Source organism: Bos grunniens, chromosome 10, assembly GCF_055505025.1.
Source record: "Bos grunniens cultivar Pamir isolate PY7600 chromosome 10, Bosgru_T2T1.0, whole genome shotgun sequence".
Taxonomy (NCBI): domain Eukaryota; kingdom Metazoa; phylum Chordata; class Mammalia; order Artiodactyla; family Bovidae; genus Bos; species Bos grunniens.
Genome location: NC_141174.1, coordinates 32,862,054 through 32,869,077, shown reverse-complemented (window position 1 = coordinate 32,869,077; position 7,024 = coordinate 32,862,054). Strand labels below are relative to the sequence as shown.

Below are 7,024 nucleotides of genomic sequence, written 5' to 3'. Positions count from 1 at the left end.
TTTCTGGAATGTAAGCTCCATAAGAACAAAGCTCCATTTCTTAACTTTGAAATCTAAGTGTACTAGGCCAGGAATAGGTATACTACTAATTGTCCATTGTATGGATTCAGTATTAACATTATCTCATGAAGTAAACATAAAATTGTCTTTTGTAGCATTTGGATGATTTATTAGGTTTTCATTACTGAATAATATAAAACATAAGGTCTCTAGCTGAAATACAACTTTATAGATACTATAAAGTAGCAGACACCAGTGATTGAGGTTAAGAAATGGAGACCTCTGTTAAGGGTTGAATTGTGTGCATTAGAGAGATTGCAAGTTCTAGCTCCTGTGAATGTGGCCTTACTTGCAGGTGTAACCACATTAAGATGGGATTATTAGGGTGCGCTCTAATCAGATACTAGGACTGGTGTCATTATACAAAAAGGAAAATGCCATGTGAGAGAGAAACGGGAAAATGTATCAACAGATCGAGATGGGAGTTCGGCACCAACAAACCAGAGAACACAAAGGGTTGCTGCTGCCACAAGAAAGCTAAGAGAAAGAGGTGACAGATTCTTCAAGAGAGTCTTTAACATCATGACTCTCCTTGCACTTTGATTTCAAGCTTCTAGCTTTCAGAATCGGGAGCCAGTACATTTCTTTAGTCACTCAGTTTGGGGCACTTTGTTTATGGCAGCTTTAAGAAACCAGTGCAGCCTTCTTAATTCACTAATTTTTAACATATTTATTGAACATCTGCCAGATACTAATTTAGGTGCTTGAGATACATTGGAGAGCAAAGACAAAAATCCTGCCTTTGTGGACCTACGTTCCAAGGATGTGAAAGTAAAGCAAATAATAAGAATTAGAAGATACTTCTATAGAAAAAAATAATGTAGGATGAGGTGAATGGGGGGGCTACTTGGCAATTAGAATAGGGTGATTGAGGGCCTTATAGTGACTCAGACAAATTAGGCAAGTGTGACACAAGAAATGTATTTGGTCTCTACCTGTAGTTTTTGACACAGCTCCTAAAATCCTTGTTGATTCCTGCATGATAGGGGTGTTAGGAGCAGCTTACACAGAGCTTCTAAATCCCTTAGAATTTCCTGGGTAATAGAAGTGCCTTTTGTACTTCTCACCAAAAGGTGCCTCTTGGGGGGCTTTTGGATGACTTTAGGATGAGAGCTGGTCACCAGAAAGTCTTAAGTCAGGTTTTGAAGGAGAACTTTCAGCCCCACCCCTGCCTGCCCCATCCTCTAGGGAAAGGACAGGGTTTGGAAATTGAGTCAATAACTGATCACGCCTGTGTGAAGAAGCCTCCATAAAAATCCCTATCATACATTGTTCACAGAGCTTCCAGAATGGTGAACATGTTCAGGTGCTGGGGGAGTGGCATGCCGAGGAGAGAACCCTAGTCCCTTACCTTGGCTTACCATCTCTCCCAGTTAGCTCTTCTGAGTTGTATCCTTTTCTGTGAGCCATTCTAGGAAATTAACAAACCTCAGGAGAGACCGTGGGAACCCCTGATTTATGGTGGGTTGGTCACAAATTGGGGAGGCCTGGACGTGGAATCCAGATTTCATAGAACATTCACTTTAGACAAGTTGGTCCCTATCCCACTCAGAACACTGAACACTTTTGTCCTAAATGAGCGACTTTCAGTTTAAGCTTTATCCCTCCTTTAGTCTGCTTTCCATATGCTGCTGCTGCTGCTAAGTCACTTCAGTCGTGTCTGACTCTGTGCGATTCCATAGATGGCAGCCCACCAGGCTCTCCCATCCCCGGGATTCTCCAGGCAAGAATACCGGAGTGGGTTGCCATTTCTTTCTCCAATGCATGAAAGAGAAAAGTGAAAGTGAAGTCGCTCAGTCGTGTCCGACTCTTAGTGACCCCATGGACTGCAGCCTACCAGGCTCCGTCCATGGGATTTTCCAGGCAAGAGCACTGGAGTGGGGTGCCATCGCCTTCTCATCATAGAATGGCCCCTGCTTCCTGACAACAGAAATCCAGAGGGCGCCCTCATTTCCTTAAAGTGAAAGTGAAGTCGCTTAGTCGTGTCGGACTCTTTACGACTCCGTGGATTTTAGCCCACCAGGCTCCTCCGTCCATGGGATTCTCCAGGCAAGAATACTAGAGTGGGGTGCCATGTCCTTCTCCAGGGGATCTCCCTGACTCAGGGGATTGAACCCAGGTTTCCCGCATTGCGGGCAGACGCTTTAATCTCTGAGTCACCAGGGTCATTTCCTTAGACCCTCTCCCAAATTCCCTGACTAAAACACAAATCCTGTGGTAGATTCTAACACCCTCTTACTGAGACACCCCACAGGTCTCCCTCACTGCAAGGGGTTATAAGTCAAACTTGTTCAACTACAGGAGTTTGTTTTTTGGTCTTTGTCAGGTGAGAGGAGAGAATGGTGAGCTTGCGCCATTGTGGGGTAACTTGCTCCAAAGAGGAACAGAGAAATACGGTAAAATGGTAGCTTGCAGGGAACCTAGGTCAAAGTTCTAAGTTATGTTTTAAGATAGAGAATTAACAGCATATTTGTATGTTGAGGGGAAAAACCGAGAGAGACAAATTGGTCCTTTAGTAGGAGGAAAGCTAGCGGATAACACGCGGCGTACAGAAAATAGTAATTCAGGTTGGAACCTGGCCCTTCACCTACAGCGGCCGGTGAGAGATCCTGGAACGTGACTGGCTGTGGTGTGCACATTCTCTTCCTGATTATTTCGAAGTTCTCAGTGAAGAGGGTAAAAAAGCGGAAGTCCTACATTCCATAGTACTTAGTAATAATTGCCCTTTCGAAGTTTCACATCTCAGTTCTTTTGTGCTTCGGTTTCAAAGAGCCTCCCCTTCACCGGAATGTTAACTTGATAATATTTATCCAACTGGATGGATAGATTCCAAATAAGTCCCACGAACAGTGGAAGAAAACCTGATTGTGCCCTGGTTCTCACAACAGCATGGAACATTTCTCACTGTATATTTCTCCAGAAGACATTTCCCCTTCCCTACCCCAGGAAAGCCCTATATTGAGAAAAAACGTAAAATAAACAAGAGAGAACTTCGAAGTCCTCCGACTCTCTGCTTTTCCATGGGATTGCTTAAGTTTTAGAAAAGTTGCCAGTATTGAGGCTCCTAATTTTGTTCCTGATGCTGGGAGGGATTGGGCGCAGGAGAAGGGGACGACAGAGGATGAGATGGCTGGATGGCATCACTGACTCGATGGACGTGAGTTTGAGTGAACTCCAGGAGCTGGTGATGGACAGGGAGGCCTGGCGTGCTGCGATTCACGGGGTCGCAAAGAGTCAGACACGACTGAGCAACTGAACTGAACTGAATTTTGTTCCGATTAAATAAAAAACCGTCCTCTCTCAGCAATAATGCAGGAAGGCACAGTAACACAGAAAATCAATTTCAACTGTAAACATTGGCCGTTTCAGTTCCTTCAGTGAAGGAGGAGCTAGGAGAGGGATAGGAGAAAGGAATAGGAACGTGTGCTTTTAAGTACGCAAGCGCAATTTGAGAACTAATTTGCAAACTCGTCTTTTTCCCAGAGATTTGGTTAATATTGACAGTATCTAAAATCGGTTTAAAAACACAACCCTCGTGTGTTAAAATGCTGTAGAGAGAACTCGGAATGTTAAAGCAAAGTAAAAAACCGAAAAATGCTACATGCGCCCAACGTGGGGCTCGAACCCACGACCCTGGGATTAAGAGTCCCATGCTCTACCGACTGAGCTAGCCGGGCACCTGGATAAGAAGGTTGATTTTTCTGCCCTTAAAGTGTCTAACTATATTTGCTTTTGTTTTCTTATACTTCTTTATTGGTATATAAAAAAATATGCCATGCTATGAGATGTTAACTTCCAAACTGGTTTTGAAAATTCTTTAAAACAATTCTTTAACTGTACTTATATTTAGCAATTTTTAGCGTGGGCGTATCACAAGAGCACTGAAAAGCTACGTGTCTGTCATTACAGAATCACTGAATCTTTTTTCTGAAGTGTTTTAGAATATTTACTACCCGATAAGTTGTCTTCTTTACATAAACACGTATCAAGGCTGTTCACTTTCTTTAGAATGTCACAATGGATTCCTACCATTCTGGACACAGCAAAAATACAAAGTTTTTAATGAAGTTAGTTGTACGCGGAAGAACAGTGGAGCTTAGTTATTTCCCTTTAATATGATCAAGTCACGGAAAGCTAAATTGAGGAAGAGGAAACCGGTTCAGTTAAAATTAGCCCTCTTTCTCCTAATTGCTTGACAATTCAGAGATAGGACCTTCAGAGGTTCTTATTACACATCCATCCATCACAAAAGACAGGCCGAGAGGAAAGGATTGTAGAGTTTGAGTTTTATGGTAAAGAATTAATTCTAGGAGAAAAAAACTAATTTTGATCAAATTATGACAAGCTGAGATAATGGAATAATCTACAGAAATGTATATATTCTGAGATACTAGTGCAGTTCTCTAGATAAGGAAATCTGCAGATTTCTGTGATGGGAGTGGTATCTATTCTACTGCTCAGAACAGCAAAATAAAACCTTATTGTAAACCTGGGCGTCACAAAGAATTCTTAGGAATAATAATTTCTGAAACCCTAAAACACAGTATTTACAAGTTAAACACATTGGGCATCATGTTTCCAGGGCTATTTTAATTAAAACAGAGTCATAAAGTATGGCATAAATTATGTTTAGATTCCTCAAAGTGCCCTAGGATTTAAGTAGAATATTTAGAATTCTCAAGCTTGAAATATTAATGCAATTATTCACCAACAATTTTTTTTTCTTGCAGTTGCAAAGTCTGGTGTATTGTAACTATTTTATAACTTGGCAGAATGTACTTGGGGAGTGAATTTGTATTTATTTGCATTTTCAACATAATTATTAAGTACCTACCATGTGCAAAGCACTATTCCAATAGATGGAAGTATAAACAGACTCTGATAACCTCAAAAGCCTTATCACCCTATAAGAAAGATATATGCATAGATTACATACTGATTTTATATGCACTATTTCCAAAAGTAACTTAAAATACTTAAAACACATCCATACTCCATACTCACACCTTTTAAGTTTTATAATGAATCAGGCAAATAATCATGAACCTTAAGACCATAAACTCAATGCATTTTTCCAAGGTACAAGATAAATCAACAATCCAGCCCCCACATAAACAGTTCATCTGATAATGGGTTCAGAAAGAGCTCCAAATTCATAATTGTTAATGAATATACAGTAGGCCCTAGACACTCAAATTGTGTTTATCACACACAAACAGGAAAGTTAATTAAGGGTTTCACTGGATCCTTAAACAAGTTCGGAGTACTAATTTACCTTCAAGGTGAACCCTCCTAGGACTATACTCTAGCTTTCTTCAGCATTTTCTTGGCCTCAAACTTGCATCTGTCTCCTGCATTGGTAGGCGAGTTCCTTACCACTAGTAACACCTGGGAAGAAGTCCTTTCTTGGCCTACAGTGGTCTAACTCAGGACTCTTCATGAAAAAATTGCAACTAGGATATTTCAGTGAGGGTTAGGCAAATTAAACTGCTAGTCTTCCAAGTATATCCATATCCTTTTTATCCATTTATTCACGAATAAATACTTTTAATTATAATGCTTCATTAACAGGAAGAAGCAATTGAATTTCCTTTTCCCTTTACTTTCTACGTTTAATTTTTCAGCAAGCCTACATATCTAAAATCCATCCACATATTTCCACCTCCACTGCGACGATTCTACTCACTCTCCATTACTGCTTGCACACTGGACTGCAAGATTTCCAACTAGTCTCTGTATTTCTATTCTTCCCTGTATTTATCTTTCTCCACACAGAAGCAAGAGACTTCATTTAATAATCATATCATTCTGCTTAAAAAACTGCTAGTGATCTCATAGTATAATGCCAATAAAGCACGGAAGTCTCTGTGCTTCTAGTCTTTCTTCTATAGTATAATGCCAATAAAGCATAGAAGTCTTTGTGCTTCTACTCTTTCATATATTTATCATTCTCCATATAGAAGCAAGAGACTTCATTTAATAATTATATCATTCTGCTTACAAAACTGTGATGATCTCATAGTATAAAGCCAAAAGGAAAGAGAAAAATTAGAAAATCACCATTTGGAAACCATTATCATAAGAATCATCGGATACAATAATTAGTGGGTAAAAGGTGGAGGAATAGCAGGATATTTACATAGTCTCCAGGTAGTTTTGTATAAGATATTTATAAATTACAAAGGGCAAAACTGAAACTACAGTGGAGAAATCTAAAGCAAGAGATCAAAGTTAACATCACTAGTGGAACAAATTGACACAATGTGCCTCCTAACATAAGGTTTAATATGAATAGATGGTTACTTTTGTCGCATTCCTGACAAAAATGCATTTATCCAAATTGAATCATGAAAAAACATCATACAAACCTAAACTGTGGAATATCTTATAAAGTAAATGTTTTTTTTGTCAATAGTGTTAATACCATGAAATCTAAAGAAATATTAAGAAAGTATTTTCCACATTAAAAGAGACTAGAGACATGACAACTGAATACAACATGTGATCTTGTATTTTCTTTGGCTGTGAAGGGCATTATTGAGGGATTTGCCAAAATCTGTAAACAAAGTCTGTAGATTAAAAAAAAAAAAAAAAGGAATGGTACTTTTCTGATTTTCACAGTTATAGTGTGGATATTTAAAATGATGTTCTTTTGGGGAAATACACACCGAAGTATTTAGCAGTTTAAAAAATGCTGACGGCTTTCCACTTAAAATCAGATTAAAATTCGAACTATTATGAAATCTGATTCCATATCCACCTCTGATTTCATTTCCTGTCACTCTCCCCCGCTTAAGGGCATACTGACCTGACAGTTACTATAACAAGCCAAGCTTACACTGAGATAACAATCCAAATTTCAATTTAAGTATCACCCATTCGGAAAGTCATTCCTTAAGTAACAGGATTAAAGTTCAAACTTCCATTGTCTCTTTTTTTTTACCAAAAGGTGCAACTATTTGCC

At 39.2% G+C, this 7,024-nt stretch overlaps 1 non-coding gene across 1 annotated transcript; it reads right to left on the bottom strand.

Moving 5' to 3' along the window:
- Positions 1 to 3,664: 3,664 nt before the first annotated feature.
- On the bottom strand, positions 3,665 to 3,737 carry TRNAK-CUU (transfer RNA lysine (anticodon CUU)). The gene has a single exon. It is a non-coding gene; the product is annotated as a tRNA-Lys (tRNA).
- Positions 3,738 to 7,024: the final 3,287 nt, after the last annotated feature.